Here is a 10,664-nt window from a genome sequence, read left to right on the forward strand (position 1 = left end):
CTCCTCTCTCTTTGAGAGGTTCCAGGGCTCCTCTGCCTTTGAGAGGTTCCAGAGCTCCTCTGCCTTTCAGAGGTTCCCAGAGCTCCTCTGCCTTTCAGAGGTTCCCAGAGCTCCTCTGCCTTTCAGAGGTTCCCAGAGCTCCTCTCTCTTTCAGAGGTCCCAGAGCTCCTCTGCCTCCTCTCCCCATCCCTGAGCAGGGTGACCTGGAATCCCCTCCTGGGTGGTTTTTTGGAAGGGTTTTGTTACACCACACACCTTGCACTTGGAGAAGATGCTTTCAGCTGCTGCTGAGCCACTTTGAGGAGCTCTGTGTGCCCCCAGACGAGGTCACTGGGCCATCTCTTGCCCCTTGGCTCCCCTGGATGTGCTCAGACTCTCAATGAGAGACACTCAGTTCCTGTGCTTGCTACTGATTAAACTACATTATTATCTCCTTAGAACAGACCTAACCATAGTGCAAACCATTCTGCATATCATGACCTTTGATGTAACTTGAAAATTTAGGAAGAAAGATGCTGTTGCAGGAAACAGTTTGTTTTTATTTGGTTTTTTTTTAAGAGTTAATAAAAACTAGGTGAGGCAGCACAGATTCCTGATGTTCACTGTTTTTCTCTCCTTGTGGGGTGACTTGTTCCATTGCCTCCTGTTATGTTTACTAATGTGTAGCTTAAATTCTCAGTTAAGCCACCTCTCAATTTAGCCAAAGGTTTTAATGTAGGAACATAAGGAGATTACAGGAACAAATTGTCAGGAGAAAAGAAAGCTAAAGACAACGGTTCTGATCCCTAAGCAAATAAGGAAACAAGACTTTCTTTACACAGAATATCCCATTCTTACCAAATCCAACTGAAAAAATTGTGCTAGACTGCCAGTGTTATTTCCAGTGTTATTTCCTTCTGTGCTATTAATTTTAAAAATGCTGCAAGGCATGAATGTTTTGCAGATACTTGCTTTAAGATACAAATAGTTGTCCAAATGCAAATAGGAAAACACTTTTTTTTTTTTCCTGGGAGGTGGAAAATCACTTGGAAAATTCTTCTGCACTGTGTCCAAAATATCAGCAAAGCATTTGTGCACTTCAGTGTCCCAAGGCAATGTTCTGAGAATGATGCCAGCCATCATTGATTTCCATTTCGGAAAGATTCCTGGTTTCGGTTTGAACAACCAAAAGCAGGTATAAATTATTTATTTTCTCAACATTCTCATGCTCATTCTCTGATAACTATCAACATAAGAAGCTTTATCTTTGGTGGGTGGGTAGTAGGGAATGCAGAAAATCACAGGTTAGTACAAACAGGGTGGGGTGTTTATTCTGTGTGTGTGTATTTTCTGACAGTGTCTTGCACTCCCCTGCCCACCCAGACTGTCACTTCAGCATCCCTTCAGCCCCACACCTGAGAAGGGTGGGCTTCAAGACCATGACAAGCTCAGCTGGCTCAGAGTTAGACCTGGGATTACCCCTTTGTGACATTAAAATGTCAATAATGTATGCACCAACCTTGCCAAATCTCTCTCTGTCCTCTGCTTAGAAAGCGTTGACTCCACAAAACCTCCTTTTAGGTGCCAAATTCATTTATTTCAATTCCTGTGCTGGAGTCAGCTTCCAAACAGGCTCCAGAGCCCTTTGCTACAGCTCCTGCTTCCAGCTGGCCAAACTTTGAGGTGCACTGGAAAGGCTCATGTGTTCCTGGAGACAAAAAGTTTCTCTTTACTCCATTCACCTGAAGAAATGGCTTTCAAAGCTGTGCTGGAGCTATTTCCAGCAAGGTTCATGTTGATGTGTTTCTGTTATTACTGTGGCAGAGCACATAACGTGGCCATAACTGCAGATGGGGTAGGGAACTTTTTATTAAAGTATTATTTCCAATGTGGTAGAGATATCATTATGTTTCCAAGACAGCAAGAAACTAAGGTCATGCATCTTTAGAAGTTACCTCTTGTCAGGCAAGACAGAGTAATACACTGCCTATGAGCTCTAGACCATCTCAGAAAACCAAATAAATTTAAATCACTAAATCAGAGTTCATAAAGAAACCTCAGCCTAGCTTGGTTGCTCTTGTGTTTCCCTTGCACAGCCCCTTTCAGTGTTAAACTATAACTCCTGTGAATTTTAACTGAGAAGAATTCAATGTGGCCCTCTGCTGCCAAACTGCCCAGTGAAGTCACTGGAGCACATAGAATTGGTTTGGAGGGCAGCAGGTTTGCAAACACATTTAAACTTTGAATATATGGGGCCAAGTTGCTGTGACAGCAATGGTAACTGCAGGGTAAAGGGTGAGACTGATCACTTGTATTTGCCATGTGTTGGCTGAGAAGTTTCACCTACCACACATGCAGCATGTCCAGGCATTTGAAACCCAGGCAAGCATCACAGAAGAATTTGTTCCACAATCAGTAGAAGGACACTTAAATGCTAAACACCAGGGGGAAAAAGCCTAGCAGTCAGCTGAGGTGTTTTCTTATGGATGGTGAGTGATTAAATACCACCTGAAAGCATAACATGACTTTTATGCCATGACCCCAGGTGCAGGGAACCAGAAATGTGTTCTGTACAGTCAGGCAGCACATTTAGCTCCATCTCTGCTGTGTTTAATCTGTGCCCAGGGGCAGGGATAGGGAGTAGGGCTTGTAAGTGCTATTCCTTCAGCTCTGCAGGCTCAGGGAAGGAAACTCAGAGTGCTAAAAACAAAAGAGAGGTATAGAAAAGCTCTGAGCTTCTTTTGTTTCATGAATAACTTAGTATATTGTCTTCATAATGTAGACAAACACTACAAAAATCTTTTGTTGTTTGTGGGCTCCAGTGGCTCCCAAGTCCTTCTTTTCTGGTGGAAACCCCAAAATGAGCCCTCAGGTTTGCATCTGTGTGTGTGTACTTGTATACACAATTATAAATTAAATGCCCTCTCTGTATTTTCCCCCTACTCAACCTCTTCCTCTTTCAGACAGGGATGGTTTCTGTGCAGACTGTGCTTCCTAACAGCCCAACAGTGTCCTTTAAAGTCAATCCCAGTGTCACAGGGTAGTTTTGGAGACAAATACTCATGTCAGCAACCCTGACATGTTGCTGTACAAGTCTGAGCTTGAAATGAAGCAGCACATGAACATAGCCCTTCCTTGGCTGCTTGCTGAAACATTCAGCTGCTTCGTCAAGAGAGACAGGTGGATCCAGCTGGGACCTGCTGCTTTTGCTCTTACATTAAACAGAAAATGCCTTAGCACTAAATATTGCTCAAGGAAACTTACTGTGGAATATATGCTGCCTGCATTTCATTTCCAGATCTTGATTTTCTTGGGTTTTTTTGGGTTTTGCTTCTTCCAGAGGATCTGCTTCATTTGTATGCACTTATTATTTCTCACCAAAATCTTGGTTTTACAAGGATTATGTGAAGGAAATGCTTTAAATATAAAAAAAGGAGACACATTCCCTTGCTGATTTTCTCTACATTTTGAGATCTAAGTGTGTCCAAAAGGCTTTTTAAATCAAATCCCAAGCTATGGAGCATTATACATAACACCCTCCCTAGTTGCAGTATTTCTTCATAAGAAAAGTTCTCCATCTACCTTGATTCTGTCTGTAACCAAATTTCATTTGTCCCTGTATTATCCTTTCATTCCTCTTCTAAAATATTACTTCCTTTGTTCTGCACATAATTTAAATCAAGACAATATTAGAAAACAAGAGGAAGGAACAAAATCTCATTGTCTGTAACAGGCCAGCTATAAATGTTTAATGCGTGTGGGACTTGGGCAAATAAAGGCCCTGAGGGGAGCTGGGTGTTTGCCCAGGAGGGGCTGCTCACCATGGCCAGGGTTTGCAAGGTCATGAGCTCCTGAACTTCTATTTTTCTGCATCATAAACATCACCAAAAGAACTCCCAATGTACTTCCCATAGAATTCTTTTGGGTTCTTTTGCTGCAGAGTCAGTGAGAATCTCCTCACTGCCTTCCATGGATGTGGGATCAACACCCAAAGCAGAAGGCAGCTGGGGAAAACCTCCTTCACAGATGCAACTCTGAGTTTGTTTTGTTTTGGTTTTTTTTTCCTTGCTATTACCAACCTGTTCCCATTCTCCAGGCAATTCTTAAAAGAGCTCATTACTGAGATGTGGCAGAAGGAAAACGATAAGAAGGGAAAGCAGGTGTTCCCAAACAGGAGAATCTGCCTCTTCCCAGAAAATACCCACAGTGAGCATGGAGATGAGAGCTGTCAGTGCTGCAATGGTGTGACAGGGTCTGAATGGGAGAGAATACAATGCAAGCCAGCTTCAGCGTGCTGAGCAAATATAGCACATGAAAAGAGTAAGGAGAGATATTTCTGAATACTTCTGCAGCTGAACAAGAATTGGATCAGCTTTAGTTGGGTATTTCCTTTCTGGCTGCCTTTTGCTTGCAACTTGCAAAACTGCAGTGATGATACAGTGAACTCAGAGGCAGAATATAATCCAGAAAATATCATTTTCTGGTGGTTTGCTGATGCAGATGGTAGAAAATCTCTCAATTTCTTTTCCTGGGAAACATTTCTGCTGGCTGTAATACACAAAGACGGTCATGTAATGCTGGAAAAAGTGAAAACAAACCAGAAGCAAGTAATGTTTTGTAAAGTTGTGATTCTCAATATAGGGATTACCTAAATTTTAACCTTGTGTGATTTTCATAGGTGGCGATGCTTTTGAAGCTCTGCTGAGGTTACTGTGCAAGGATATAAAAGTCTTTATTCTACAATGCTCTCATATGCTTGAAGATGAAAGCTTTGAAGTATAAATCCTTAAGATTACCCCAAAATGAAAGACAAAATGAATACAATGTTTATTTTTTCAGAGTTCAGTCTTTGTCGTTTGGTTACTTTGAGTTTCTTGACTTTGAGCAATTATGACTTATCATTATTTGGACTTCTAACAATGGGAGACATTTTCCTGACAAGATCTTACTGACAAAAATTGGCTCCCTCTGTGTTGGTAGCTGAGGTTTCCCCCTCTTTTCAATCTCATTATTTTTCATAATATCTGATGTGGCTTTTGGCCCATGGCTCTCACCAGGCTTTTTAAAAATCACTTCCCTGGAGGTGTTCTAGAAGAGGCTGGTGGATCTCTGAGCATCCTGGTCTAGTGAAGATTCTTTGCCCATGGCAGGGAGTTGGAAAGGGATGAGCTTTAAGGCCCCTTCCAACCCAAACCCCTCTGTGATTCTAGAACTGATCTCCTCCCAGCTGAATTATGCTCAGACTGAGGGCTGAATTCTAAACTGAACTGGTGAAAACCCAAAACAATTCTGCAGCACATGGTGTGATATGGTTATTTGGTAAGAAGTCATAGATATGTTGGTCAGGCTGACAGAGAGAATGGGAGCTTGAGTGTAAATATAGAAACAAAATTGGATGGGTGACATCAGCTGCTTGGACTGGTTTATAAGATAAAATAAATGTGTGGAGCAGCAAATTCTGCAGTAATCATGAAATCAATCAGATGGGGCAGGGAGAGAAATGGAAGGCTTTTCCACCAGATAGTTTAGATTTGCTTGGGCATGTGATTCTTCACAGCCATCAGCACTGACTGAAAGTCTAAAGCAAAGCCTTGAAGGAAAACCTGTGATTTATGATAAAAAGAAATAAATCATTCCCTGTTTCTAGCAGAAGAAATGTGAGCATCTGTGTTTTCAGCAACCTTCTGTCTCATTTCCTCATCTTTCCCTCTGAACAAAGTCCTGACTGACACTGGGGGATACAATGCTCTTCCTGTCTAGGAATCTCTCTGCCTGACTACTGTGAATTCTGAGTATCATGAATAGGATCCCCAGAGGCTTGGTCTCCCCAGGGCTGGATGAAATAGATTTGAAACTCAAATGCTAAAATAATGCTGAGAAGAGGTATGTGTCTCTGCAACCATCATTCAAACAAACCCTTGTTTAGTTCACACTGTTTTCTTTACATATGTGTCCAAGAGGAAAGAAAAGATCATTAAAGGTGCCATGAACTCATGAAGGTTCAGAGCACGTGGCATTTGGAGTTTCTTCCAGATGTTTCAGTGAAAATCAGATGCTGATTTGCAGTTTGTTGCTCATGGCTAAGTTTGTTAGAATATAGACTTCCACAGCCTCCTTTTAAAGTTCAATGTCCTGAATTATCCTCCAAAAAGCCAGATGCCAGAATTCTTGCCTAAAGCTTTAAGGAATAGATGCAGAAGGTGACAGAATTGTGGGCCAGCTCCTCTGCACTTTCTGAAGGTCACCCTGCCTTGCCAGGTGCACTTTGAAGATACTTTGCCAAACATAGCATGTGATCCTTCTAATTCTGCATGGGTTTTGTGTGCATATCTACACCTTTTGGATAGCACTTGGGAGAGGCAGGAACATCACTTTTGCTCCTGTTTTAAATGACAGCTCAGGCTGCAGGCTTTAGGAAGTACTCAATCCTAGTCCTTTAATCCTCCTTGAATGCTACTGCACTGCTGCCTTACTCACAGTAGGTTCTGGGGTTTGTGTGGGTGTGGAAAGTGAGGAGAGTCACTGTGGCAAATGAAGTATCCTAAATTGTAGCTATTACAGAGTATTAAGTAATTGCCCTTGGGAAGAAGTGATAGTAGAAAATAATAGCATATTCATTCTGTTGTTGAAAATGGACTGTCTAAGCATATATCTGAAAATCCTAGTTAAATTCAATCTTGATGCTCGCAGCAGATAAGTATAATGAAGATTCTAAGATATTTTCTTTCATACATATGAATAAAATAATTACTATGCAGCATATCTAAGTAGTTGACGCCATCAGAAAGTCTACCCTTGAAAAACAAGAAAGGAAGAAAATGTCCTTTCTTTTGTAACCACAAAGAAACTATTGACTATGTATGTGGCACATTTTGGACGTCACTAGCTGTAAGATGTATTTCTTTACAAACATGACAGTTCTACTGAACATGGTACAAAAATTCCCCACTTTTGTACAAACAGAGCTAACTTATCTCTTCGAGAACTGAATGCCGTGTCTGTTAATGTGACACCGTCTGCGCCATTGCTTCCTGGTGCAACAATGACACACACTTCCACTAGCCTCTGGAATTATGCAGCATGTTTATCCACCCTCTGTATATTCTTTTATCCAGTTTTGTGCTGGAAGTTTTGCCTCTGGTACTTAAATGACAGTGGTATTTCTCACTCTCTTGTAAATCTGTCCATGCCTCTACATGTCAAAAGCTGGTAGAGATACAGTGATGCAAATTAAAGTAGTTCAGGTGACTACAAATGTTGAGCAGCTACTCTCCATTAATTAAATTGACTTGCAGCTCATTACTGGTAATGTAGGACAAAATTAGTAAACTTCCCTTTGCGTGCTCGTGTCTCAGGTTGCAATGCAATAAAGTGAACTTGACTTCTGAGGCAAGGCTCCTGCCAGGGTTACTTACAGACAAGGTGAGGTGAAAACATAATGTTTACTAATATGCTTATTCTAGGCTGAGAAATTAGATTTTATACCCAATGTTCTCCATTTTACATTTGACATGAACAATAATATTTGGCAAATAATTCTGAGGTTCCAGTTCAGGAAACACATTTTGATTAAAGACTCAGAATTGCGTGAAAGCATAAAACCAGACATAATCTTCCTTTTTGTCTTCTGATTCTCATTATGAATCCAGTGACTTTCCAATATCCAACTCTTTTTTGCATTTCTTTCCCTCCCCTGTTTTGTACCTCAGAGGAAATAATTTGAAAACAATTGCTTGTTAAATTACTGGAGTTAGTTTACCTGAAAATATCTGATAATAATGTCATCAAAACTGTGTGTTCTCAGCACGTTTTAGTTACAGGTAAAAACCCTGCTCTTTCCTCATGACAGATATAACACCAGCTTTGTAATGCTCAGTCAGAGATATCTTATAATAAATTCTCATATCTTCCAAGTTTGCTACTGGCTTTGCTGGAAATCTACATGGAGAAAACGGGCAGATGAGGCAGACACAGATTGTGAACCAGTGACTGGAAAAATTGCACTGATCTTAGGTTCAGGTCCTTAAATGAGAGCAACTATAGCACCTATCAAAGGCTCATAAAAAGAAGGGGAGAAGTAGGGGTTGGAGAGAAAAGGAGGGGGGAGCAGATCAGATTTAGATGTGATCCACCCTCCTTGTAGATTTGTTCATCTTCAAGTTGTGCAACTAGTGAAGAATAATTAGGACTTATTAATTTTGCATTATCTTAGCAATTGCAACTCAATAACAGCATATGCCATAAAGCTTCTCTGAGATGAAAAGGAGAAAATTCTTTTGACTGCAGTGTCAGAGGAAATATCACTTTTCAGCACCTGAGCATTAATCTCAAGGAAAAAACTCCAAGACATGCATGTTGCACGGGAGTGAAAAGGTGCCAGAAATTCCAGGGTATTTTTTAGTCTGATCAGCTGTGCCTGGGACTAAACATTACACTCATCTTCAGCAGCATCTCTGCAAAACCTCTTTTAGAAGAAGCTGAACTTTATTTGCCTAATTTTTGAGAATTATCCCTTTAAATTAGTGATGCCACAAATTTTGCGCGAAACTAAAATGACATATATCAGAGGAATATTTCTTTCTTCATTATTTTACAAGAACTAAATAAAACCCAACTTACAAACAAATATTGAGTGGGAAAACCAAGGAATGGTTTCATTAGAGTTCCTTTACAATGGCTATTTATTATTGACATTTGACTGAGCAGCAAAAAGAGAATCCCTAACTTTTGGCAGTTGCTCTCTTAAAAAAATTTCGCAGACATTGCCTTGAAGTGTTAAACATGCCTGAAGCCCAAAATGGCAGAGAGGCTGAAGGCAGGCAGTTATCCTAAAGCCAGAGCTCATAAGTCACTGAGGAAGCTGTACCAAGAAACCAGAGGAATGAAGCTTGGTATTAGTTTCTAAGTAACAGAACAAAAACTGTATGGTTAAATTTCCTTTAAATGCTGCACAGATCTTTCCAAAGGCCTGCAATTAATGCCCAAATGCTGAATTTTGCAAACACTTTCAAACTATGTAAAAATCCTTCATCATATAAAGCAAACTTTAACTCATGCTTTCCCTCTCCCACTCAGTACAAGCAGAAAGCTGCTGCTGCAGAGTACAGTAACAGAACATCAGAATCTGAAGAAAGCCACAGCTCTGCTAGGATAAAGTACTGCTTACAAACATTTATCTACCAAAAAAGCAATTCCAGAGCACAGTGCAGAATTTACCACAAACTAGGAATTAGCCATACCTGCTGAAGTGAAATAAAAGTATTACCCACCATCAGGGCACTCACTCACATAGTTTCAATCCACAATTCATCATCACCCAAAGGCACAGCCCCTGTAAACCCAGCACCAGACTACCTTGTACTAGTACAGAGAATAGTTTGCACCCATGCTGCATGATGAAGGAAAACACAAATGCCTGCTGACATGAAGTTATTGAGCACAAGCAGAGAAATCCCCCCCAAAGTCAGCAGCCCTAGTTCAGCACAGGACATAGAGCGAGCGCTGCCCTGCAACACCCACACGGGCACACAAAGCAAACAAACCCCACAGCCCCCGGCACTGCAAACCCACTCCATCCCTCCACTTCGCTTAGAAACAAGCACAAAAATCAGGCAGCCCTGCCCCTGCTCCGGGCTGGATGGATGCTGTGCCTCTCGCAGCAGAAGCTGCAAAGCCCGGGCAGCGCTGCCTGCTGCAATAGCCCAGCACTTACTGCATTGCTTTTCAGCGGAGCTGCTCCTGCCGGGCACACATGGCTCGCTCAGCCCCAGCCGGGGCTCTCTGCTCAGCACAATTCAGCTCCCAAGTCTCTGCCTGTGCGGGGAATCGCCCGCGCTCGGCGCTGGGGGTTTCTGGCTGCAGCGCCTGCTCACCCTACCCATTGCCTCTGGTGTATGCTAAGCAAGCAATCCCCTGGGTCTTCATCGGGGAAGGATGGAGAGTCACAGCTTTGGAGAGCAGATAAGGTGTTCTGCCGAGAGCCTCCGTGCTTCCATGGCATTTTAAAGGCAAAGGGGCTGGGGATGCTTCATCTTGCTTTACAGTTCTGGAGCGTGCAAGTTGTCGTATTCTGCAACTCACAGGGGAATTCTCAGCCAAACACTAATTTATATGTTTCAAGAGAGAGCTCGAGTTAACAATAGAAATTGAAGCCAATGCATTTTTAAATGTTGAGGAATGCACTCTGTCAATTGAACTAAATCTTCTGCTTTTCAGAAGTACAAGTGAAGGGGAGGGGTTTCCCAGCTCTGAAATGCACTGTACCAGCCCTGCTGGATACAGTCAAAAAGTAAAGCCTAAAACTTCATGGATTAACATCTCAGATTTAACAGGCTCCAGGCATTGCTCTAGTCTTGAAGGAGGGATTGTCACCCTTGTCCTTTGCAGTGTCACTTATGGGGGCTCCTGCATGCAGATGGGGCAGAATTAATGAGCAGTAATAATAAAAAGGCAGGATGACCAAGAGCCACAGTGCCACTAATTTCCCATTAGGGACCCTAATTTTTTCTGTGCTGTGCTGAGATGTTTGACTCAGTGCCTTTGGGAAGCCGTGGGGGCATTGCAATGGCTCTCCCCATAAGCAGCTGGAGTGAGCGGATTTGTGACGCTGAACCCCTGCCTGCTCCAACCTGAGCTTCAAAGGGGCTCTCAGGAGAAAAGCCCCGTTTTAGGGCTGTGCTTACCTG

General features: G+C 42.1%; 1 protein-coding gene across 1 annotated transcript in view; it reads right to left on the reverse strand.

Annotated features, from left to right (window-relative positions):
* Positions 1 to 9,994, reverse strand: part of CTXND1 (cortexin domain containing 1) — a 35,632-nt gene extending 25,638 nt beyond the window's left edge. The window contains exon 1 of the mRNA XM_054272729.1: positions 9,692 to 9,994. The gene's annotated coding sequence lies outside the window, so the exon portion shown is untranslated. The remainder of the gene's footprint in view (positions 1 to 9,691) is intronic.
* Between the last annotated feature and the right edge of the window lie 670 nt (positions 9,995 to 10,664).

This window comes from Melozone crissalis, unplaced genomic scaffold (assembly GCF_028551555.1).
Source record: "Melozone crissalis strain CALT ecotype California unplaced genomic scaffold, PUWL_Pcris_2 ptg000014l_1, whole genome shotgun sequence".
Classification (NCBI taxonomy): Eukaryota; Metazoa; Chordata; class Aves; order Passeriformes; family Passerellidae; genus Melozone; species Melozone crissalis.